Here is a 26,242-nt window from a genome sequence, read left to right as displayed (position 1 = left end):
GTGCAGCTTTTGATGTCCTACGAAGCTGAAATCCACAAATAGGTAGGGTCCCCCAATCTATAACGTTACACAAATTTCCCAACAGCATCGATGACCTCGAGCTAAGAGCAGAGTAGTTGGCTACTGATTCATTGGGAATTTTATTTTAGATTCACTCTAATGTCAGTGTAAGAGAAATTTTTCATTACATTTTGTGTTTGAAACTTATCAAGTATTTATTGATTAGACTTTTGAAAACTGCAAAGCAAGGTTGTTTATTCATAAAACTTGGTGACAACTTCTAGATAAAAAAGTGGGAGCCTGTTAATGTTGTAATGTACCCCGCAAATCACACAAGGACGCCTCAAGAAGTCGAATTAAGGAGTCACATTTATTGCAAATCCGGGACTACGAGGTGGCATTTCGCTCTCTCAAATCTTGTAGTGCTAAAATGGCCACAACACCAGATTTATATATGCAAAATCACAAAGGTATCAATTATATCTTTCGGTTTGGAATGAGGAACCTGGTTTGCACAAAGCAGTTACAGAAGCGAAATTGAGCCGATTAGTTATCTACAAAGATTAATTATAGTTTTGGGTCTTTGAACCACTGAGTTGACAGAAACACATTTTCTAGAGCCATCGAGGCAATTTAGAGTAATTGTGCTGTCCTGGTCTTGGGACCACTGAGTCAACCAGAACGCATTATCTGTGGCCACTGAGGCAATTGAGGATAATTGTGCTGTCCCGGTTCCCAGGTACAGAAGAATGTTCTTTCTAAAACCAGTATGACTACAACCAATGGGGTATTCACATTACAGTCAATAAGGTATTCAATCGAATGGGATGATTTATATAATTCAGAAAATCAAAACAACTTTTCTATTATTTTAGCAAGCAAATAAGTACAGAAGCTAAACAGCAAGGTTAAAGTTAAACTATAGTGTCTCCCTGAGATGATTGCTACCATACTTCATTAGGAGCTAGAGACAGACATGAGACTATTGAATATTGAAGGCCAGTTTTCAAGGTAGATGAGTGGCCAAAGAATGGGAAATGTAGCAGGGCTTTAAATATGTTTAAGGCCTGGAGAGCTTTAAGGAGCAGACTCAGAACTAAGTTTATGTGAAAGGAAGAAATGTGTGGCTGATAATGGACTTTCAGAAGCTTATAAAGGTTTTCTTCTTTATCTCTTTTGCATCCTATCTCTGCTCCACATCTTCAGGGGTACCTCTTTTTTTATTTTTCCTTTTCACTGGGCACACTGGGGCAATGGAAAAGGCAGAGATGAGGTGGGGGGAGGGGAACAGTGGTTGCCATACTTTATTATTAGAGCTCAAAATAAACAACTGGGGCAGAGTGGAATAGAGGAAATGGGTTGGCCCTGGAGTAGAAAGGACTGGGCAACATGAGAAGCTGGAGGTGAGGCCTCAGTCCTCAAAGTGATTCGATCTTAATGGTGATGAAAACAATTTGTGTGTCAGGCATGCCTAAGTCAGAAATTGCCCAACATTGGATGTGTATGTATGTACCTCAAACCAACTATTGATTCTTTGTACTTACTACCATTGTAAATATTTTATGTAAAACATTGCAATTTTAGTGTCACCATTTCAACTGGTTAAGTGGTACTGTGATTCTGGTCACCCCTGAAGCAGAAAATTTTTTCACGAATGCATCTATGGTAGCTTTTAAATTTCTACATTTTCTACCTGTGTTTTAATAGTCACTGGAAAGGGAAAAAAATACGTGCATGTGTGTTTATGTGTACTATGCATATGTGGGTGCATGCAGCGCACACACACACACACACACACACACACACACACACACACACAGCTAAATGAAGCCCACTGTGCCCGACTGGGATTTGCATTCAGTTTGGTTGTCATTAATTGTTTTGTGTATATGAGAACATACCAGTATTTTCTTAAAGCATACACTCCCATTATGTGCTTCATGACTGAAAGGAATTTACAAGTTACTTATATGGGAGTGAAGAATAGTTATAGTGAAATGCATCTCATTCCTGAAGGACTTTTAAGAGTTTTGAACTACTTATTTTATAAAACTCAGGTTGATTTTTTTTTACCTCTGAAGTAGTAATATAGTTTTATGTCTTTCTATAACCATAATATAATGATGGCCTAAAATAAAGCAAAAATTTCCCATAAAATGTTAAATGATTCAAAGCCACTTTATGAATTGAGATTCTTATTACAATTTTTTAAATGTCAATATGAATGTGTAAATAAGTAGGAGGCAGGTCCCTTCAAGGATTCTCACTTATCCTGTTGCTATCGGGATTTTAATTCCTAGCAGATGATTAATATGGAGGAAGACATATGTAAATTGAAAACATTGTCTTTCAACGCCCTATACTAATGTCTCTTCACCTAGTAATTTGGTGAAATAATTTAGCAAAATTCATCCACAGTAAATAGGTTTCTCTTCAAGCCAAATGCACTCTTCCATCTTAACTGAGCATAAAATTATATCTTCAAAGACCTGGGAGTAGAAAAGGCTTGACGCCTGTTGAATAGTTCAGTGTGACATATGGTTTTAAATGCGACGATTTTATCTGCAACACAGAATCTGCAAATTTGAGCTAATGTTCCTGTGAAAACAAGGAAGGATTTGTCCAAAAGCTAAAAAAAAAAAAAAAGAAGAAGAAGAAGAAAAAAAATCATTTTAGTTACCATATGTAGAATACTGAAAACTGTATATAAATAGAAAATAATATTGACATTTATGCATCCTCAATTATTTAGAAGCATGTTTTTATATCTCGCTATTCTATTCAAACATTAATGGTAACAGGGATCTTAAATAAAAATGTATCCAGGGTTCAGGCAGGTAATAGATACAAGTAAAGCAGACACGGTGAGCAATTCGGTGACTCCAGAGGGCTGCCCTGTGTAAAGCAGGAAAGGGCTTCACAGAATTCCATAGGCTGTTGCCATGGTCTGGCCTCCAGTGCCAGATGGGCCAGGTTTTCAAGAGATGCCCCATAACTGGGTTCCTGTAAAATCTTACATCATGTTGGCAATGGGATTTTTTCTACATGATTTGTATTAAAATAGTTCTGTAGGTATGTGAGCTGCTGATTTGTTACTCCAATATCTGATGCTGTTTTTGAAGGAATGAAAGGTTAGATGGTGGGAGGAGGAGAAAGAGGAAGGAGAAAGGAGCAGAGGAGGAAAGGGAGAAAGGAAAATAAATTTTCCAAAATATACATAAAGATTACATTTTTTAATATTTTTTTATTGATTTCAGAGAGGAAGGGAAAGGGAGAGAGATAGAAACATCAATGATGAAAGAGAATCATTGATTAGCTGCCTCCTGCACGCCCCCTATTGGGGATCGAGCCCACATTCTAGGCATGTGCCCTTGACTGGACTAGAGCCTGGGACGCTTCAGTCCGCAGGCTGATGCTCTATCCACTGAGCAAAACCATCTAGGGCAAGATTACATTTTAATATCACTAAAGAAGATCATCTAAAATAGTAATCTCAATCATAATACAAAGGAAAATAGTTTATTAAGACAGATACAGTGACTAGGCTTTTTAACTTTATTTCTTTCCAATGAAGTATACATCTGGTAAAGATTGCAAGCCTTGGTAGACTGTGGCATTGATTTTGTGTAAGATAGGAATCCAGATATTTTGTTTTCAATCTGAATATAATATTGATGTAGCACCATTTTTTGAAAAGACCATTTTTTCCACATGCTCAACAGTCACATCTTGATTATAAATCAAGAATCTATCTATCTATCTATCTATCTATCTATCTATCTATCTATCTATCTATCTATCATCTATCTATCTATCTATCTATCTATCATCTATCTACATCTATCTATCTATCTATCTATCTATCTATCTATCTATCTATCTATCTATCTATCTATCATCTATCTACCCATCTATCATCTATCATCTATTTATATCATCTTTCTATCTCTAGACTCCATATTATATTACATTGTTTATTTGACTATTATGACAGTACCATACTGTCTTAATTACTGTAGTTTTAGGATAGGTCAAACAGTACTTTCCACTTTGGTGGTTCCCCCCACACCCAGAATATCTTGGCTATACTTAGCCCTCTGTATTAACATATAAATTTTAAATCATCTTATTAATTTCCAATCCCTTTGGAAAATATTTTAGCAAGCAGCTGGACATATGTACCCAGGGACTTCACTTTAAGTACATTTCCCACAGAAATGCAAACTGCACCACTAAAGACATATACAAAAATGCTTATAGCAGCACACTTTGCAACAGGCAAAGTCTGGACACAATCCAAATGTTCAACCATAGTAGAATGAATAAATTAATTTTTTATATTTATCCAAGGGAATGCTATATACAGCAATGAAAATGAACTGCTGTTATAAGTAATGGCATGGATAAATCTGACAATATTGAATAAAAGAAACCAGACACAGTAGAGTACAAGTTGTGATTCAATTTATATTGACTTCAGAAACCATTAAATGAGTTGATGGTATTATAAGTCAGTATATTGGTTGTCTTTGGGGTGGAAGGAATGACTGGGAATGGCATAAAGAAGGCTATTGGGGTGCTTGCAATTTTCTACTCCTAGGCCTAGATTCCAGTTACATGGGAACATTTACTTTGTGAAAACATCTCATGCTATACATTTATGATTTCTGTACCTTTTTATATGTGTTATACCTCAGTGAAACATTTGAAAATATGAATGTAGTGTTTGAGGCATAATAGCTTTTTGTTTACTTGTTTTTGGTCCTGTTTTGTTGGCTTAGTTTTCTTTTCTTACAGAGCAAAATTTGGGAGCAGAGAGATGTTTGTGGGTTCAGCAAAATGGCATTACAGTGTATGTGTTAGACTCACCTGGAGTGCTCCACAGTGCAGGCTCCTAGGTCTTGAGGCGGGGCTGCTGAATCAGAATACCCTCAGCGGGAGTCCAGGAATCTTGATTTTACACAAAAACTGTTAGGTGAATATACACAGTGAAGTTTAAGAAGCAGTACTGTATAGTTAGATGTGTTTCAGCAAGAACCCCGTGGCTCAGAAATCTTTAATAAAGAGTTGATACCATTTCTTATCAGGTGAAGCAGTTACTAATATCAGGTATACTGATATTAGGTAAGTGGTGGAACAATTATTTTATAAATAAGCTAGAGGCCCGATGCACGAAATTCATGCAAGAGTAGACCTTCCTCCCCCTTTCCCTGGCCCCCTACTGCTGGCACTGGCTTCCCTCCAGCACCCAGGACCCAGGATTCCCTCCAGCCACTAGCAGGCACCTGGGACCCGGGCTTCCCTCACAGCCCCAGCTTTGTCTGGAAGGTCATCCGGAAGGATGTCTGGTCTAATTAGCATATCATGCTTTAATTATTATAGATGTACACATCCCACACTCTTATATTCTCTGCAGGAATCTTTTCTATCTCCATACCCCACCACACACATACACACACACACACACACACTCACACACACACACACACACTCACACACATGCTTCAATTTCAGGCCTTGGGTTTTGTTGAAATACTCCTGACATTTGTGCTTGGACTCTTGTAAAGTTTTTTTTTTTTTCTTTATACTATTAAGTATTTTTATTTATTGATTTTGGCCTTTGTGCTTTCTCCAAATCTATTTTTTCCTCAACTTTATCACTCTTCAGGGTATTTTGTGTCTAAATGTTGACTAAATAATTTTATACACTATAATTTATAAAATATTTCCTTTTGGGTCAAGAAAGTAAGAGGTGTTATTGCAGCTCAGTTCCAAAAGCAGTAGACAGAGCCTGGATGTTTAAATAGGGCCTGAAGCAAGGTTTGACCAACCTTTCAGAGGCTGTATAACAAATATTCTTTATTTGCTTCTTCTTCAGGTGTTGGAGTCAGCTGCAGCCTCCTGAAGGTCATCCCTTAACCTTCCCTCCCTGCTATCAATACCAACCTCTATGAGTCCCCTATGAAAATAAAAACCACCTCAGGAGGGATCGTACTGAGCTATAAACACTTTTCAATTAACACTCAAGCAGAGATTATTTAAAAGTCATCTGAGAATAGGAACAAGGGGCAGGTTGGTGTTTGGAAAATCTGGTTAGAATAAAATGAAAGAAAATAAAGTAAATAAGGAAGGAAATCTTTATAATTTTGCTTAAAATTTGTAGGTGGTCATGGTATTTTAAATCATCTGGGCTTAATCTGCAAAATTAATGTTTAAAGGCACATTACAGGCATGCCTCGTTTATTGCACTGTGCTTTATTATGCTTCACAGATACTGTGTTTTTTATAAATTGAAGGGCTCTGGGAAGTCTATGTCTGCCGTTCCAATAGCGCTTGCTCACTTGGTGTCTCTGTGTCACATTTTGGTAATTCTCCCAATATTTCAAACTTTTTCACTATTATTATATTTGTTACGATGATTTGTGATCAGTGATCAGCAATAAAAAATGAATGAAATCTATCCATTTGGGACAATGTGGATGAATATATAGGGTATTATGTTAAGGGAAATAAGTTAGACAAGGACAAATACTGTATGATTTCACTTATATGTGGAATCTAAAAAGAAGAAAACATATAAACAAACAAAACAGAAACAGACTTATAAGTGCAGAGAGCAAACTGATGGCTGCCAGAGGGTAGGAATATGGAGTTATAAATGAAAAGGGTGAAGGGGAATAAGAGGTACACATTTTCAGTTATAAAATAAGCCATGGGGATGTGGTGTACAGCGCAGGGAATACAGTCAATAATATTGTAATAACTTTGCACCATGACAGATGGTTACTAGACTTATTGTGGTGATCCCATAGAAAGTATATAAATGTTTAATCACTATGTTGTACACTTAAACTAATGTAATATTGTATGCCAACTCTACTTAAATAAAAAGAAATTTTGAAATATGTGTGTTCTGACTGCTCTACTCCCCCACCTCTCTCCCTCTCTTCAGGACTTCCTATTCCATGAAACACCACAATATTGAAATTAGGCCAATCTGTAACCCTACAATGGCCTCGAAGTGTTCAAGTGACGAGTCACACATAATGCTATGACACACTTAATAGACTATGGTATAGTGCAATCATAACTTTTATATGCACTGGGAAACCAAAAAATTGTGGGACTTGATTTATTGCCATATTCACTTTATTGTGGTGGCTTAGAACTGAACCTGAAAAATATTTGAGGTATGACTGTACTTCGAAATTTTGAATTTTGAAAGAAATTGTGGTGTCCCCTAAGGGGCAAAGAAAGCCCCAGACCATTCACTTTCTCGTTTAGTTACATAACTAGAGATCCAGTGCACGAATTTGTGCATGGGGAGGGGGCAGGGGGAGTTCCTCAGCCTGGCCTGTGCCCTCTCGCACTCCAGGACCCCTTGGGGGATGTCCAACTGTCAGTTTAGGCCTGGCCTGTGGGGATCGGGTCTAAACCGGCCCTTGTATATCCCCCCAGGGATGTAGCAGTGTGCAAAGTGGCAGGTGGCCAGGGAGGAGCCTGAGCCGGGTGCTTGGTAGCGCTGCCACAGAGTCGGGAGAGGCTCCCACCGCCTCAGTTGCACTCGCCAGACATGAGCCTGGTTTCTGGCTGAGTGGCGCTCCCCCATGGGAGTGCACTGACCACCAGGGGGCAGTTACTATGTTGAACATCTGCCCCCTAGTGGTCAGTGCACATCATAGCGATTGGTCAACTGGTCGTTCTGGCTGTTCAATTGTAAGGTCGCTTAAATTTTTATATATATAATAGAGGCCCAGTGCACAAAATTCTTGCACAGGGGGAGGAGTCCTGCAGCCTGGCCTGCACCATCTCCATCTTGCAATCCAGGACCACTGACTCCTAACTGCTTGCCTGCCTGCCTGCCTGATCACTTCTAACCACTCTGCCTGCCTGCCTCATCGCCCCTAACCACCTCTGCCTTGGCCCCTGCCACCAGGCTTTGTCCAGAAGGATGTCCGGAATAAAGTCCATAAGGTTGTACGGCTGTCCTGTCTAATTAGCATATAATGCTTTTATTATTATAGATAGTATATTGTGCCTTTATAGTGTATGACTTCAGTATACAGACAGAGAATAAAAAGGTCTGTTTGGCCCTAGTTGGTTTGGCTCAATGGATAGAGCATTGGCCTACAGACTGAGGGGTCCCAGGCTCGATTCCAGGCAAGGGCACATGCCCGGGTTGTGGGCTTGATCCCCAATAAGGGGCATGCAGGTGGCAACCAATCAATGATTCTCTCTCATCATTGATGTTTCTATCTCTCTCTCCCTCTCCCTTCTTCTCTGAAATTAATAAAATATATTTTAAAAAAGAAAGAAAGAAAAATTAAAAACAAAAGGTCTGTAAGATTTCCTGTTACCTTTTATTTGCCCCATGTTTATTGCCAACAGAGCTTAAAGGTAAGGGATGCTTAAGTCAACAACATTTGTGTGGGGGTTGCTATTCTAGATGGCTGCCAGGAAGGAACACATTGAACAAATTACACTACCTTTTGAGGCTGACCCTAACACAATAATAGCATCTACTTTGTAAAAAATTGAAAGTAAGTTGATTGCCCTAATTCCAATAAATTATTTATATGATGATATTGTACAACCCATGCAACCACTTTGGTCTTGAATGCTTTTTTTCAATTTGATCATATTTTAACTTATTTGGTACAAAAGAATATTTATGACATATATTTTATATGTATAATAAAGTGTGATAATATAATGAGCAACTGTGAACCCATTATTCAACAGAAATATTCAAACATGCTCACATAACTTCCCTCAGTTTATCTCTCCCTACCCCCCAGAATCTCTCCTGTGTCTTGCAGAAAGATAATTTTTATCATTGTTTAGCCTATTTTATAGTTTAATCATGTTTATAGATATGCCTAAATAACAGATTTTTCAATTTATCTTGTTTTTGAGCATTGTATTAAACATATCACATTAAACATCTTCTCATGAGGGTTAGTTTTTCCGCTTTGCATGACATCACTAAAGCTCATTCCTGTTGTTGTCTGTAGCTGTAGTTCAATCATGCACATTTCACTGAATAACTATGTCACTAATGACTTACCTATTCTCTTATCAGAGGGGAAGTATTACTTCCAGTTTGTTGTTGTTGTATGAATATATTCTTCTGTACCTCCTAATGTACATATGTGCAAGAGTTTCTCTTGTGTATATACCTAGGACAGGGTTTCTTGGCCTTGTAACTATTGACATTTAGGGGCAAATAATTCTTTGTTGTATGAGGCTGTCCTGTGTGTTGTAGCATAGCAGTATCTCTGGCTTCTACCCATTGGATGATAGTAGTGTCCTCCACTTGTGACAACCAAAAATGTTTCTAGACATTGCTAAATATTAGGGGTCAAAACCAATGACCTAGAAATACAACTGTTGAGTAGAGATCAGAGGATGGTCAAATATTCACATTTATAATATATTGTTAAATTATTTGCCAAAGTAATTATAACATTTTAGTGTCCCTAGCTTTCTTATCAATTCATTTCCTCTCCAAGGTTGGTGCTGTCAGATCTTTTATTTTTTTTTTTAATTCTTTATTGTTTAACGTATTACATAATTCTCCTTTTTCCCCCATTGACCTCTCCCTGGCCACCCCCGCCCCTCAGCACATGTCCTCACACCGACCCCCCATCTGTGTCTATTGGTTATGCTCATATGCATGCATACAAGTCCTTTGGTTGATCTCTTACCCCCTCACCATCCACCTTCCCTCATAGATTGGACAGGCAGTTAGATGCTTCTAAAACTCTGGTTCTATTTTTGTTCATCAGTTTACATTGTTCATTATATTTCACAAATGAGTGAGATCATGTGGTATTTAACTTTCTCTGACTGGCTTATTTCGCTTAGCATAATGCTCTCCAGTTCCATCTATGCTGTTGCAAATGGTAAGAATTCCTTCTTTTTTACAGTAGCGTAGTATTCCATTGTGTAGATGTACCACAGTTTTCTAATCCACTCATCTGCCGATGGGCACTTAGGCTGCTTCCAATCTTAGCTATTGTAAAATGTGCTGCTATGAATATTGGGGTGCATATGTCTCCTTTTGCTTGGTGTTCATATTTTCTTGGGGTATATTCCTAGAAGTGGGACCACTGGGTCAAATGAGAGTTCCATTTTTAGTTTTTTGAGGAAACGCCATACTGTTTTCCACAGTGGCTGCACCAGACTGCATTCCCATCACCGTGCATAAGGGTTCCTTTTCTGTGCATCCTTGCCAGCACTTGTCCTTTGTTGATTGGTTGATGATAGCCATTCTGACAGGTGTGAGATGATAGCTCATTGTTTTGATTTGCATCTCTTTGATGATTAGTGACTTTGAACATGTTTTCATATGTCTCTTGGCCTTCTGTATGTCCTCTTTTGAAAAGTATCTATTTAGGTCTGTTGCCCATTTTTTATTGGATTGTTTATCTTCCTTTTGTTCAGTTGTATGAGTTCCCTATAAATTTTGAAGATTAAATCCTTATCAGAGATAACATTGGCAAATATGTTCTCCCATGCAGTGGGCTTTCTTGTTGTTTTGTTGATGGCTTCTTTTGCTGTACAGGAGCTTTTTAATTTTGATGTAGTCTCATTTGTTTATTTTCTCCTTTGTTTCCATTGCCCTAGGAGCTGTATCAGTAAAGATATTGCTACAACAAATGTCTGCTACTTTGCTGCCCATGGATTCTTCTAAGATTTTTATGGTTTCCCTTCTTAAGTTTAGTCCTTTATCCATTTTAAGTTTATTTTTATGTATAGTGTAAATTGGTGGACTAGTTTCATATTTTTGCATTTATTTGTCCAAATTTCCCAGCATCATTTATTGAAGAGACTGTCTTGACTGCATTGTATGCTCTTGCCTCCTTTGTCAAATATTAATTGAGCATAATGGCTAGGGTTGATTTCTGGGTTCTCTGTTCTGTTCCATTGGTCTATATGTCTGTTCTTGTCCCAGTCCCAGGAGTTTTGAGACAATGGCTTTGTAGTATAGCTTGATATCTGGTATTGTGATCCACCTAACTTTGTTCATCTTTCTCAAGATTGTTGCAGCTATTTGGGTCTTTTTTTATTCCAGATGAATTTTTGGAGAGTTTGTTCTAGGTCTTTGAAGTATGTCGTTGGTATTTTAATGGGGATGGCATTGAATCTGTAGATTGCTTTGGGTAGTATGGACATTTTAATGATGTTGATTCTACCAATCCATGAACAAGGTATAGTCTTCCATTTGTTTATGTCTTCCTCTATCCCTTTTTTCAGCGTCCTGTAATTTTCTAAGTACAGGTCCTTTACCTCCTTGGTTAAATTTATTCTTAGGTACCATAATTTTTTGTTGCAATGGTAAATGGGATCATTTTTTTTTTTAGTTTCTTTTTCTGTGAGTTCATTATTGGTGTATAAAAATGCCATAGATTTCTGGGTGTTAATTTTGTATCCTGCTACATTGCCAAATTAGTTTATTAATTCTAGTAGTTTTTTGATGGATTCTTTAGGGTTTTCCATGTACAATATCATGTCATCTGTGAATAATGACAATTTTACTTCTTCTTTTCCAATTTGGATGTGTTTTATTTCTTCTTCTTGTCTGATCACTATGGCTAGCACTGCCAGTATTATGTAGAACAGGAGTGTTGAAAGTAGGCATCCCTGTCTTGTTCTTGTTCTTAGGGGAAATGGTTTTAGTTTTTGCCTATTGAGTATGATGTTGGCTGTAGGTTTGTCATATAAGGCTTTTATTATGTTGAGGGAAGATCTTTTAATTGGAGACAACTAAATAGATGTAAAGTTATATCTTATTATAGTTATAATTTGTATTTCCTTAATTATTAACTAAGGAAACTTTTTAACCTGTACTACAGTATATTTTTACACTGTTTTTTTCCTCTGTCAAGTACCTATGTTTTAGTTTTTGTCTAGTTTTCTTTAGGTTGCCTGTCTTATTGATTTGGAAAAATTATTTCTGGATACTAATTCATTGATTATTGTGTTGTAAAAATCTTTCCTAGTTTGCCATTTGTCTTTTATTCTCTTTACAATGACTTCTGATGAACAGAATTTCTTAATTTTATTATAATTGAAAAAATTTTTTTTCATACTTGACAGCTAGAAAACATAATGCTTTTTCTCCCACCTTCTAAGTTCTTCTAGCTTAGATTTCAAAAGTGAGAATGGGTGACTCATAGTTGAGGAAGAACACAACATACAAGGCAGGCAAATTCTTGCTAGGCAACTCAGAAATGATGGGACACAGTGGGTGTATAGCTAATAGGCCCTTGCTTGAAGCCTTCTCTCCTCTTTACCATGCTTAATTCAAATTAGGCTAAGGTGAGCATCCTAAAATTCCCTTCCTGAAACAGGCTTTTCCATCTGCATCTCTTAGGCAAGAAGGGGATGGTCAAAGATTCTTTTTTAATCTTTTGTTTCTTAATAAAGAGCTTAAAATCAATATCCCAAAAGGCAGTCTCACGGTGGGAAAACTTTGGTCCTTCATCTGATTAGCCTTTTTTTGCCCAAATATTACAAATAAAATTGCCTACTTTTCATCTGAGTTTAAGACTTTAGTAGAATAACTTCTGCCTGACTTGCTGTCTCTTGGATTGTTTTCTCTAGAGGAAACCACTGCCATGTCTTGAGGACATTTAGCTGGCTTGAGAAGAAGACTACATGGAGAGGAAATAAGACCTCCAACTAATACCCAACACCAATATGCCAGCCAGGTGAGTGAGTGCCTTTCAAAGTAAATCTTTCAGCCCCAGTCAAGCCTTCATATGACTGAAACTTTATGAAAGACCCTGAGCCAAACCCCAACCCCAGGTATTTAAATTTATTACCTTCATAAACTAGGAGAGATAATAAATTTTTATTACCATTTTAAGCTGCTAAGTTTTAGGTAATTTGTTACACAGCTACAGATAGCAAATACAACTTGCCTTTTAATTTGCTAATGATCTTTGATGATGAGCACATTACTTGATCTATTTGTGAGAATATGACAGGATAAAAGTTGAGAAAGCTTTCTTTCAGACTGGGTATGCTTTCTGCCTTGGGTTTGGGTGCCATATGTGGAAACTTCTGTTTACCTGAGTGACTTGGGTCAGGTCCTAGACTTAACTTTTCTACTTTGATATTTGCCCATGACTCAATACCTCACAGCAATGTTACTATCCTGATCTATCTCAACGTATTCCTGTTCCTCCTGATCCCTGATTCCTACTCGAGTTCTCTACTGTAATTCCATGGCAGTTGGTGAAAATCTCCACCAACTCAAATACAAACAACAGTGTTCTGAAGACTGCCTATGTAAGCAATAGTAGCAAGAAGCCTTCAGAGCATCTAGACAGCCATAATGCTAAAAGCAAATCACCAAGGCCTTCTCATATAGAAGGTTGGAGCAGATAGTTTCTTTCTACTACATGGGTGTTCAATACTTTTGGAGTTGTTTTGTGGATCCAAAAGATTAAGTGGAAAAAATTAAGCAATAAATGACTTGTAGATAGAAATAAACTGGTTGAGTTTAGCTATGCCATCAAACATGGGGTTTTATAAGCTACGTATATTCCTTCAGCCTTCCCAAATGATATATGCTACCTTATTTAACTTGCTAAGTACCAAAAATGCAGGGCTTTTAAGCAGTGTTAGTATTCCCACGGCAGGATTTCTGGAAACTACTACCCTGAAAATCTGATTTCTATGACCTCTGGCAATAACTCTCTTGGTTTTCTGGGCCTCAGTTTCCAAATCTATAAAGTGTGGAGATGGTTTGACATGACTTTTAAGATCTTTTCCAGCTCCCATATTTTAAAAATATCTATGTATAATACCTTTGGCAGCAGAAATTGGCAGTTGAGAAGGCCAAGAGATTGTTACCAAGCTCAATATTTGAGTCCATCTGCCTGTATGCACTTCCCCAGTGAAATTCACCAGCAGGAGTTTGCTGTGTAGAAAGGTTAATTAGATAATTGGCCAGTTTGGATATAGAGAACTCATGCTCTAAAGACTTGACTGCCAGATGGCATTTAGGTTACAGATTATATAGGACAAAATCAAAAGACACTGTGGGTTAGGGGTTCAGGATCATGCTTAGAGCTGATAGGTCGGAAGAGAGGTAAAAGTAACTACATCATTTCTCTGGGGCTTGAGGACACCTCTAAGGTCTGTTCTGGTGTCCCTCCATCTGGTTTCCTGGAAAAGTAGCCAAGGGCTCAGGAACTAAAATATAACCTAGGCCAGGATGTTATCTTTAGCCTGCCAGAGGTCCAGACCTTGTGACCGATAGTCAGTTCAAGGCTATTGTCTTCTCTTGCCTTGGAGGTTGCTGGTTATCTAGGGAAGATAGGTTTATGAGAGATAGAGCAACAAAGATAAAAAGAGATGATTTGGGAGATAGGATTCTAAGCTAAATTTAATCAAAGTCATAAGGACCCTAGGTTTTAAAATGACAAGATTATTCTCAAATTCCCAGTTGCCAAGTTCACATTGAATTACTCTCAGCCATTGAAGACCCTTTTACTACCACTAAAAATGCCTCAAACATGTTGGTACTTTAAAAATACTTAGTTGTTAACACATTAATAGGGAAGAGTTTAAACCTGTCAGAGACATGAATAAGATACCTTGAGATGAGACAGGGAGAAGATAGGTGACATTAGCAGAACTAAGTGAACAGCTAGTCAAACTTTGCTGAATCACAATCTGGCTCAGGGGTCAATACTGGCTTCACAAAAAGCTTTTTACTGTTTAAAAACTGGCTTTGTATTTATGTGTATGAATGCATGCATGTGTTCATGTGTGGAGGTATGTAAATTTTTATAAACAACAAGAATTAATTGAAAATCTTGAGGTTGTTTTGTCAGAGGGAGACCTTCAATAGAATCATAATTCTGTAAGGGTTAGGGGAATTTTCCACTTACTCATTTAGTTCTTCTGGCTTACTGAAGACTTTTAAAAAAACATTCAGCAGATTAACAGGAGAAAATCAAATTTTAATGTTTGCATGGAAAATTCACATAAGCATGAACATTCTGAAGATAGTGAGGCAAAATTGGATATTTATGTTATTTTGGATGAAAGAGAAAAGGGTGAAACAGGAGCAGGGTCTTAGTTTTCAAACATGAGCATGCCCAGTTTGAGAAATTGCAGAACACACACGGCAGGCCAATTTTTGCTAGGCAATCCAGAAACAATGAGACACAGGGGGTACTTAGTAAACATGCTTGGAGTCTTCCTATCTAATGTTAGGGTGAAACTGCTTAAAGTGATTATGCTAAGGTTCCCTTCCTGAGACAGGTTTTTCTATTTTCATCTCTTCAAGGAGAAAGGGGGGAAGTAAAAACTCCTTTTTGAGTTTGTTGGGCTTTAACTGATTGCAGTTCAGAATAGTCTGAATGCCAGAATGGCACATTCCAGAGGCACTTGCTCTGGACCCTCACAATTTCCTCTCACTCTTTCTAAGCAAAGAGTGTTTTCTGCAAAGGGTGTATGATGATGCAACTGGGCACTGGGTCTGCCAAGAGAGGCTTTGTCTTTACTTGCTTGGGTGAGCCATTCTTTAGTTGGCAGCCTCTAACCATCCTCCCCACTGGTGCCTGCCCTGTGAGGCTGGCTGAGAGCACCATCCCTCCAGGCATCCTGCAGGACTGCTGTAAGAGCCGATGGCAAGCTGAAAGAGAACCACACACCCCTCATGCTTGTGGTTCCTTTTGACATGTCAGTCAGATACTGAGTGCATTCACAATGACGTGTTCAATTAAATGTGCCTTCATGTATCTGATGGCATTTTCTAATGCAACCCACAAATTCGATTAATTTTATTACTTTTCACATCAAAAACAGAAAGCTGAAAAAGGAAAAATTGTAAGGAAGGTTTCACATTAAAGATTCTGATGACAACAACCTGGTGATTTTTCAGTCAATCAGGATTTTTTCTCCCCCTTGGGAGGAAATAGAAAGTAGGTGGATAATTATTTAGTTGAGCTTAAAATGTTTCTTCTGCATGAGTTCCAGAGAAAATGAAGATGCTTTTGTTATTAGCAGGGTAATGAAAGGAGGGCTTGAGGTTCCAGGCAGGGAGTGGAGTTTAAGAGGGTGTGGAGTAGGGGGATTTTTTCAATTGGGTTGACAAAGGAAGGGAAAACAAAGGACAGAGAAAGGGAATAAGTGGCTTTTAAAACAAAACTTACAGCAAGCACTTCATGGCAGGGAGGCTAAAATTTACTTACTGAAGGAAACCAAGTTAAAATTGGTAAGAAATAGAGTTAAAATTTTACCATAATTATGGAAAATTTGATTTGTTCTTCATGTTAAATATTATGCCATGAAAATGGTCTTTGATTAAATGAAAGTTTTTCAAGTAGCAGAAGAAACAAAATCTGACATACCATTAGATATACATGCATCTCATTAGGTATTTCCTTGACTGCCAAAAACTGGATTCTGATCCCTCTTTCTAGGGAAATCCTGGATTCATTAGGGGTAGATTACAGGATTCAGGTGTTTGAAAATACAAAATTTAAAGTAACATATTTGTTGAGAAAACTTAGCTATCTCCAATATAAAAAAGAGACATTTGTCATCTGATGATGATATGTATTTCCCCTGGTTCTTTTTTAAATATTAGTACACAAAATTATGAAATGTAACACTAAAACAAACCATCCTATCTGGTCTCTGGGGTTAACTGACTTGCTCAATTTCTGTGTACTTATGGGTAAACTCTTTGGGTTCTCAGTTCACTTGTAAATTGATAAAGATTAGAGTGGATTAAGTCTTTGGTCCTTTCTCAATCTATAGTTCTATGGGGCTAAAAAGTATTCATAATTTTCCTTTCACCTTCTAAGTTCTTTGGACTGGGATAATAATCAAATTAATAGAAACTGATTAAGAGGAGAAAATCAAAATTTTAATACATGCACATAGGGAATTGACATAAACATGAAAATTCAAAGACAGTGAGGCAACATTGGGTATATATGACATCACATACCCAATGTTAAAATTGGCATTAGAAATAGTGAAGGTATATATGACAGTGAGGCAACATTGGTATATATGACATTTTTGGACAAAGGAGAAATGAAGGAGGACAAAATATTAGATTTCAGAAGTGAGAATGAGTGATTTACAGGTAATTGAGGAAGAGCAGAATATACATACATGGCAGGAAAATTCTTGTTAAGCAACTCAGAAACAATGGGCCATAGAGGTACCTAGATAACAAGCTTGGAATCTTTCTGACCAATACTAGAGTGAAGATTCTTTTTAAAAAATATATTTTTACTTATTTCAGAGAGGAAGGAAGAGAGAGAGAGAAACATCAATGATGAGAGAGAATCATTGATCGGCTGCCTCCTACATACCCCACACTGTGGATCTAGCCCGAAACCTGGACATGTACCCTGACTGGGAATCGAACCATGACCTTCTGGTTCATAGGTTGATGCTCAACCACTGAGCCATGCCAGCTGGGCAGGATGAAGATTCTTAATGTGATTAATCCAAGGCTCCCTTCCCAAAACAGGCTTCTCTGACTGAATCTCTTGGGCAGAAAAAGGGGAAGGATCAAAGGTTCTTTCTGAGTCTCTTATTTCTTCATGGTGGCAAAACTTTGGCCCCTTCATTTCTGTCTTACCTAACATATTCAATTGAGTTTAAAACCTACATCTTTTTGTATGTTTTAATATATGAAATTGAAGTGTATCTTAGAATAGTTCTTTCTTTCTTTTTTTAAATTTACAGTATTTATTACCAAAAATTCCACATATAAGTGAACCCACACAATTCAAAACTATGGTCACCTATATTTCCAACATACAAATACAATAGACATGCATTATCTCAAGAGTATTGATAATTAGAAAGATGTAGCAAAATTGTTAGGAAGTAATGAGTTTTCAGTATTTATCACCTTTGTTCTTAATATATTTAATGTAAAATTACAAAATTTTAATAATGGCATCCTTAGTAACTGACTCACAAAATTCCTGAAGATTTAACAATTGGCTTTTATGAGCTGGTACAAGCTTGTTATAGCATACCATTGGCCTAAGGTGAAGTGTAGAGGCCTGGGTTGGTACATAAAGTTTATAGGTAGTAGTCAAACCCAGTATATAAATGAAATTCTCTGAAGGAAAATACATTTAATAAAATAGTAAGAGAAGGTAGTAAGGATGAAAGCCTGGAGGAAACCAACTTTTAAAGGGCAGGCAGGGCCGAAACCGGTTTGGCTCAGTGGATAGAGCGTCGGTCTGTGGACTGAAAGGTCCCAGGTTTGATTCCGGTCAAGGGCATGTACCTGGGTTGCGGGCACATCCCCAGTAGGAGATGTGCAGGAGGCAACTGATCGAAGTTTCTCTCTCATCGATGTTTCTAACTCTCTATCTCTCTCCCTTCCTCTCTGTAAAAAATCAATAAAATATATTTAAAAAAAAAAAAAATAAAGGGCAGGCAGTAAAATGTGAGTATGAGGAGAAGATAAGAAATAGAAATGGAGGCCGCAGAGGGTGCTAAGGGGAACCAAGGCAGAAAAGCAGCCTAAGAAAGCGGAAGTGGTCAACAGCATAAAATGATACCAAGAGGTGATCACAAGGAATGAAAATTACCCATTCATTTAAGGGATTACTTGTTCATTTATTTTATTATTTTTTATGATCCTGTCTATTTTATAGCCAGCTTTCTTTTTTTAGTTGAATTTATTGGGGTGACATTGCTTAATAAAATTATATAGATTTCAGGTGTACAATTCCATAATACATCATCTGTATATTGTACTGTGTGTTCACCACCCCAGGTTCAATATCCTTCCATCGCCGTGTATCCCCCCTTTAACCTTTTCTACCTTCCCCACCCCCCTTTCCCTCTGGTAATCACTATATGGTTGTCTGTGTTACAACGGATTTTTTTTAATTATTGTGTCATAGCGTAATCAACAGTTTTTACTTTTCTTCTTTGAAGGTACATAAAATAATAGTGCATATTACAATTAATGTCATCTTAGATTTGCTGAAACATGCTGTATAGTTGAAGTGTGAACCACAAACATACCAAACTTAGCTAATGCCATTATTCATTAGCCAATCATTCCAAAAGGAACTTAGTTCATATTATTGGGCATCTTTGAGAGGTACATGGAAGTTTTATTCCAGAAAAAAATATAGTTGATAGGTGTTCCGCAAAGAAAGTCTTCCTTTTTTGTCCTTTGGACATTTATTTTGGAATAACCCATTCTTCTTTATATGAAACTCTCTTGTTCCTTAGTTTTGTCGAAGAATCATTTACTTAATTCCTAGATATGCTGGTATAGGAATGTAAAATAGGCAATGAGACAGACAGTTCATACCTATGGCTAATTATATTTATTTAATACTTAATTAATTTTAAAAGAACTTGTTGAATTGTTATGTATTATGTTATCTACTAGTGATAAGACAGTAAACAGAAAGCAATATTTACCCTCATGGCACAGGTTATTAAACATTGTAATGCAGGAAAGGCTGCACTGAGATAAATAAAAGGAAGTACACAAAAAATACTGTCATTTGAAAGAGGTTTCTGTAGATGGTGGTATCTTAGCTGAGACTTGAAAAGCAAGAAGTTTTAGCCAAGTGAATAATAGGAAAAGAGAGAAGAACATTCTAAAGAAAGGAAGCAGTATATTCAAAGACTCATGATTCAAACAAAACAAAACAAAACAAAACAAAACAAAATAAAAAGTCCCACCCAAAATAAAAACAAAGGCATAGTATATTCAGGGAACTAAATTTTGTTTAGAATGACTGGAAACACATGATAATGTCATGTTTTCTAAATCAAGCCTTCAATCTACAAGCATTTCATCTAATCTGACTGAGTTAAACTCTGTGCTAGGTTTGATAGAATTGCAAATAGATAAATTTCAAAATGGAGTTATATACCTAATAATTGGATAATAATATAACTTGAGAGTAGCTACCAAAGTCTTCTTGATTCTCTCACAGGTTTTCAAACTCATTACATCCCCCCCCAAAAACACACACACACACACACACACACACATATATATATATATATATGTATATATATATATATTCTCTTTATATCACACATACGTTGTTTCTTCTCTTTTCCCATTCTTGGTGAAAACCTTACCCTGTCAACCAGAGGGAGGCCCTGGCCACTGGCCAGCGGGGTGACCAATCAAAGGTCTCCAGATTGCTCCAAAGAGGAAGACCCAGACCACAGACCAGCGGGCGGCAGCAGATGGGTGGGGCCTCCCCCTTTGAGGGAATCCCAGGTTCCGGGTGCCGGAGGCCAGAGAGAAGTCAGTGCTGGCAACTGGGGGAAGGAAGGCCTACTCTTGCATGAATTTCCTGTATCAGGCCTCTAGTTTTATTATAAAAGGCTAAAACTCAAGAACAGCCAGTTGGAAGAGCTGCATGGAGCAAGGTCCTAGAATTTCCAAGCTTTTTGAGAGCACTGTTTCCCCTGCATCTCCATGTGTTCACCAACAGGGAAACTCTCCAAATCTTGTTCTTTTGTGTTTTAATGAAGGTCTCATTAGGAAGCCATCATTGAGTAAATAAATTGCTCTTAGCAATTCATTCAACCTCTAGCACAGGGGTGGGCAAACTTTTTGACTCGAGGGCCACAATGGGTTCTTAAACTGGACCGGAGGGCCGGAACAAAAGCATGGATGGAGTGTTTGTGTGAACTAATATAAATTCAAAGTAAACATCATTACATAAAAGGGTACGGTCTTTTTTTTTTTTAGTTTTATTCATTTCAAACGGGCTGGATCCGGCCCATGGGCCGTAGTTTGCCCACGGCTGCTCTAGCACCTCTCCCCTTCCTAGAGGTCAGGGTGGTGGAACTGAAAGTTTAAATCTTCTAATCATATGGTTACTTTTCCTGGCATATTAGCCCCTGTCCTGAAGTGGGATCCAAATTCACCTCATTAATATAACAAAAGACACCTTTATTGTTCCCATCACTTAGAAAATTCCAAGGGTTTTAGGAGCTCTGTACCAGGAATAGTAGAAGACTAAGTGTTTTTTTTTTTTCTTTTATAAAAATGTATCCTCACAGGACAGGTTTAAGAGAGACAGAGAGAGATGTGTGTGTGTGTGTGTGTGTGTGTGTGTGTGAGAGAGAGAGAGAGAGAGAGATAGAGAAATCAGAGTTGGTTGCCTTCCTTACCAGGTATGTGTCCTGACCTGAAATCCAACCACCAACCTTTGGTGCACAGGGCAATAACTAACTGAGCCACTCCAGCCAGACATGTATTACTTTTTGTTATTGTTAAGTATAATTATCTACACTAATAAAAGAGAAAGATGCAAATTGACCATACATTCACGATGCCCACCAGCCAATCAGGAATGAGTATGCAAATTAACCCAACAAAGATGGTGAGTTAATTTGCATATGCAGGCCTTTCACACAGCCCCATCTGCTCTGGGTCTCTGGGCAATGTGGGAAGGCAGAAAGGTGGCTCTAGGCCAAAGCGAAGCGATGCCAGCAGTCAGGGGAAGGAAGGCTCATTCTTGCATGAATCTTCGTGCATCGGGCCTCTAGTACTACATAAAATAATTAAATAAATTTTACAAGTAAATTAGAAATTATGTAGTATGTGATTATATTCATTTATTTTATAACTGAATAGCTTTCTATTTATTACAACCAAAGGTTATACCTGCCAAATTATGTGGGAATAGTATTGTGTTCCAGAAAAGAGTGAGTTAGGGAAGAAAAGAAATAAATGGCCTCTATATGACCATCAAATTGACTAGCTAACTCTCTTTTTCTATATTTGAAGATAATTATTTTCATTCCAAGATTTATAATAATATTTTAATATATTATTGTAACCAGGTTTATTCATGACAATTATAAAGCAAAGTTTTGTTAGTATAAATTATAATATCTCAATAATAAAAGCATATCAGTAATCTAAATGGTTGAAAACCATTTAGGTATGACTTGTTATTGAGCAAGGGAACACAGAGATAATATCTTTCTTTTACTCTAATCTCTTTCTTCTAATATGGTTACATATCTTCATTTTCTTCCTATGATTTTTTTGAGATGATTCTAAAGTTTCCTAGTAATTTTAGATTATAAGAATATTTAAGTACATATACTCACTTTAAGAAAGTAAAAAACAATTCTAGGCAAGTTTAAATGAAAATTCTAGTCTCACATCTAATTAGATTTTTTTATTTTTAATAGGTTAGATCAGGCCCATGGCTCTAGCTTGCAATAGAGAATGGACCATGATCTAAACATTCAAATATTTATTTATTTATTTACTTGCTTACTGTTTCAAGCCTTTATTTAGCTTCTGTGTTTTTTGTTTGTTTGTTTGTTTGTTTGTTTGTTTTATAAATTTCTCTTGGCTAACAGTAAATACCCAATGTGTTCTCCTTTATAGCAAACTCCTAAATGCTGCTTTCTCATGTATAACTTTCTGTTTTTTCTTTTAGTTCTTCAGCCAGTATCTCCAAACATTGCTCACTGATATTGTTCCAGATTATTGCTTCATGACATGGGTGATGTACTTCCAGCTGACTTAGAATGACATCCTTTCAGCCCTTGTCCCCAGGGATCCATTCTGTTAGGATCTCCTCTACCTCAAGTAGGCAATTTTTAAACTATGAGCAGATCAAGACAGCTCTCTTGATCTAATGGAAATGCATCCCTGTTTTCCTGCCAGGCTGTGGATAGTCTGCTCCTCAAGCCACTCTCTGTTCCCTGTCTTTTCATGGAAGGCATTTGTAGCCAGCCATTTATCTTCTGATCTCTCCAGTCTGACAGCGGGCTCCAGTATCTATTTTCATGTACACTGCCAAACTTCAGGGGACACACATAAATTCCTCCTAAATGTCAAGTGCTCCCAAGGCCTCCACCATCAAACTTTGATGCACTGACTAAGGCTAAAAATTTCTGCATCTTGAAAGTGTCCAGTTGGAGAGGATGATCTGGTTTCTCTTCTTTTGCAGACAAAATCTCATCAAAAAGGCTCCCTAGAGCCTCTCTTACTTGATTAAGTGGAAAAAGTTCTTTTTCCCTTTCTTCATGTGTATTCCTCCAGTAATAGCACTTGTCAATAGGCAGATAATTATCTCCTTCCACAACTTTTTTTTCTCGTCAGGAACTTCTGTCTTTTGCTTATATAGAAAGGTTGGGAAAAGTGAGTGGAAGAAAAATGTCTCAGTCTAACCTCTTAGCAAACCCTTGAGGGTATCTCTTTGGCTGTTCTTAATAACATAGAGGCACTTATTGGCAGTGTAATATACCGTGTGTTTAATAGCCATCATGGCAGACCATTGAAATGATTCAGACCATAATATTGAAACAGTATTCTGGAAAGGACTTGCTGAAACAGGATTAAATCCTTTATTTGCTGTAGCTATGGGAAATCAAGGGGTCTCCCGGGGAAGAGGCTAGGGTAGTAGAGTGGTAGAGCACAGGGAAGTGCCTATTTACCAAGTGTCCTGGATTTCTATATATTAGCAACCAGGTGATTATCAGTCCCTCCTGTGGCCTTGGTGTTATTAGGCTTGAGCTTCAGACCCAAGATGTCATGTTACATTTGAGCTAAGGGAGTCAATTTCCCCAAAAAATGTTTGATAAAGTTAATACTACAGAGTTAAGGAAGGAGCCTTAGGAAGAGGAACCAGGGAAGAAGCAGGAACATAAAAGGAGAGGAAAATAAAATAGTGAGATAACCAGAAAATATAAGTCATCTTAAAAGTAGGCCATTTATGGTAGAGAAGACAAGGAGACTGAAGGTGAAAGGAACATCTTGTGTTCATTGGTGATCTTCATAAGAAAAGCCCTAGGAAGATGGTAAAGCTGAAAGTTAGAGTAGAGAGATAAGAAAGCAAAGGAATAGCCCTAGCTGGTTTGGCTCAGTGGATAGAGTGTCAGCCTGCAGAATGGAGGTTCCCGAATTTGATTCCAGTCAAGGGCACATGCTTAGGTTGCAGGCTTGATCCCCAAATGGGGGCGTGCAGGAGGCCGCCGATCAATGATTCTCTCTCATCATTGATGTTTCTATCTCTATCTCCCTCTCCCTTCCTTTCTGAAATCAATAAAAATATTATTTAAAAAAAGAAAGCAAAGAAATAGAGATGAGGTAATGAAAGTAGCAGATGTGATAACTCAAGTGTGAAGTTATAAGGATGGAAAGAAGCTGGGTGGTAGTAAGAAGGGCATACAGGACAGGAAAGCTTGTTTGGAAACTTTTGGTGGTTGTTGTTTTTAATAACTTAAACATGTTTGAAAGCAGAAGAAAAGGAGCTGGCTGTGACTATGAAGGAAATGTGGAGCACAGTCCCTCTGCATCTGGGAGGACGCTATCAAGAGCTCACACAGATGGAGGGATTGGCTTTGGGGAAAAATAAGTTCCCCTCCCCTACAAGATTGGACAGTTGCATTCGAGTATTTATCAGGGTGTGAAAAAAAGTGAGTGTGAACAAAAGTAGTAGCTTAAGCCAGTGAACTCCCATCTTCTGTGACAAGTAGAAGGCAAAAAGATGACCAATAGTGACAAGGTGTAAAGATAAAGAGGGGAGGTCTGCAATATTCAGAAAAGGGTAGGGAAGAATTTGCAGAACTGAATCACCAGGCTACAAGGTAGGGCCTACTCTGACACCAGGCTGTTGGTGGGGCTGTTGATTCTGAACAGACCTATATGTCCTGAGGCTGAGGAAAAGAAATGTAGAAAGAGAAGGAGCCCTTGATCCAGGGGAAGGAATGGAGAGAGCCTGAGGACTAGGCTACAATGAGGAGGGGAGAGAAGAGCAACGCTGAGTGTCTGTGGGCCCAGGCATGGGAGAGAATCTAGAGAATGGACAGGATGAAGCATGAGGCCCTGAGTAAATGGTAGCACTGTTTAAACAGAAAGCAGATAGCCTACCTGTAAAATGAGTGGAGGGTTGACATGCTATTCTTCTTAAGGGGAAACAGTTTTCATGGATGTTGAGGCCTAGAAGGCCTGCTGAACTGTAACCGGTGTGGGAAATCAGGAGGGCATAAGACTCTTCATTGGTTTGACTTTTGATCTGAAATAACTTTCAGCATTGCGAGATGCTGAGGAGCAGCATCTGGTACGGACAAGAGTGAAGCCACATGGATGCATGCAAATATGTGTGTGTGCACTTGTTTTGAAAGCAAACATTTTGTTTTCAGCTAATAGCTTGCATTTTGTGGTTACTTAATTTTTTTTAAAGTACACACACAAAACAGCTTGTCACTGCTGGCTTCACAGCGAAGGAAGACAGGCCTGGAGTGTTTTCCAGTGCCCACCTCTCCAAGCTGGTTCTCACACGAGAAAGAAACTCAGTAACAAAAGGTGCCTGTGAAAGGTTCTTTTAGACTAAAATTTGGTGGAGATTAAAAGAGGGCAAAAGTTCAAATAAGAAGGAGCCACTGCCAAGTAAGCAGGAATCTTAGCCAAGGGGAAGGAAAAGGAGACACTGGTTTAAAATGCAAGTAACCATGGCGAGCCCACAGTTCAGTGCTAGAATCTGGTTCAGAAGTAATATCACACAGAGCCGGAATTGTTTATTCAAAGCAGGCCATGAGAGAACAGTTGTCTCCAATGGGCACTCGCACAGCTTGGATTCCAAATTATAAGTGCATTTTTAAAAGTGTCCAGCACTTCTCCCTGACCTGTTTGCTATTAAGCAAAAAGAAAAGAAAACACAAAGTTTATTCTCAGTGTCTCTTGTGGGTTTCAGACAGCTTTACATATGGAAAAGCATTCTGGTGTCAGCTGTTGAACTGGTTTCCTGCTTTTCTGCTGTCAGTTGCCATTGGAAACTCTGCCTGGCTGTGTGGTAACATCACCCGTTTCCCAAGGTTCAGACACCAACGCCCCTCTACAGGGAAGCAGGGCGTTTCTTTCTTTTCAAGTACATGTTGTGCTTTGCCCCTGTTTCTGAGTGAGAAGGGCTTGCAAACAGCTGAAGGATTGAAATACAAAGCAAAGATAAGCCTTCTAAAATGTAACCAGAGGTGCCGCAATGACCAAAAACTCACCTTCACCTTCCGGCCAATCCTTCCAGTCTACAGAGTCCATTTGCTGTCGTTATTACTGTATGGAGTGGAGCTAGAGGCACCTGTCCTTCCTATGTAAATGACATACATGGCTGTCAACACAGCAAGAGCTTTTAGAATGAAGAGGGTCCCCAAGTCTCTGAAATTTATGCAAAAGCTACTGTGTCATTTTGCATGTGCATTTTTCTGGGGGAATATGTCCATCACT

This window comes from Myotis myotis, unplaced genomic scaffold, assembly GCF_014108235.1.
Source record: "Myotis myotis isolate mMyoMyo1 unplaced genomic scaffold, mMyoMyo1.p scaffold_m19_p_2, whole genome shotgun sequence".
Classification (NCBI taxonomy): domain Eukaryota; kingdom Metazoa; phylum Chordata; class Mammalia; order Chiroptera; family Vespertilionidae; genus Myotis; species Myotis myotis.
Note: the sequence above shows the minus strand (reverse complement) of the source record.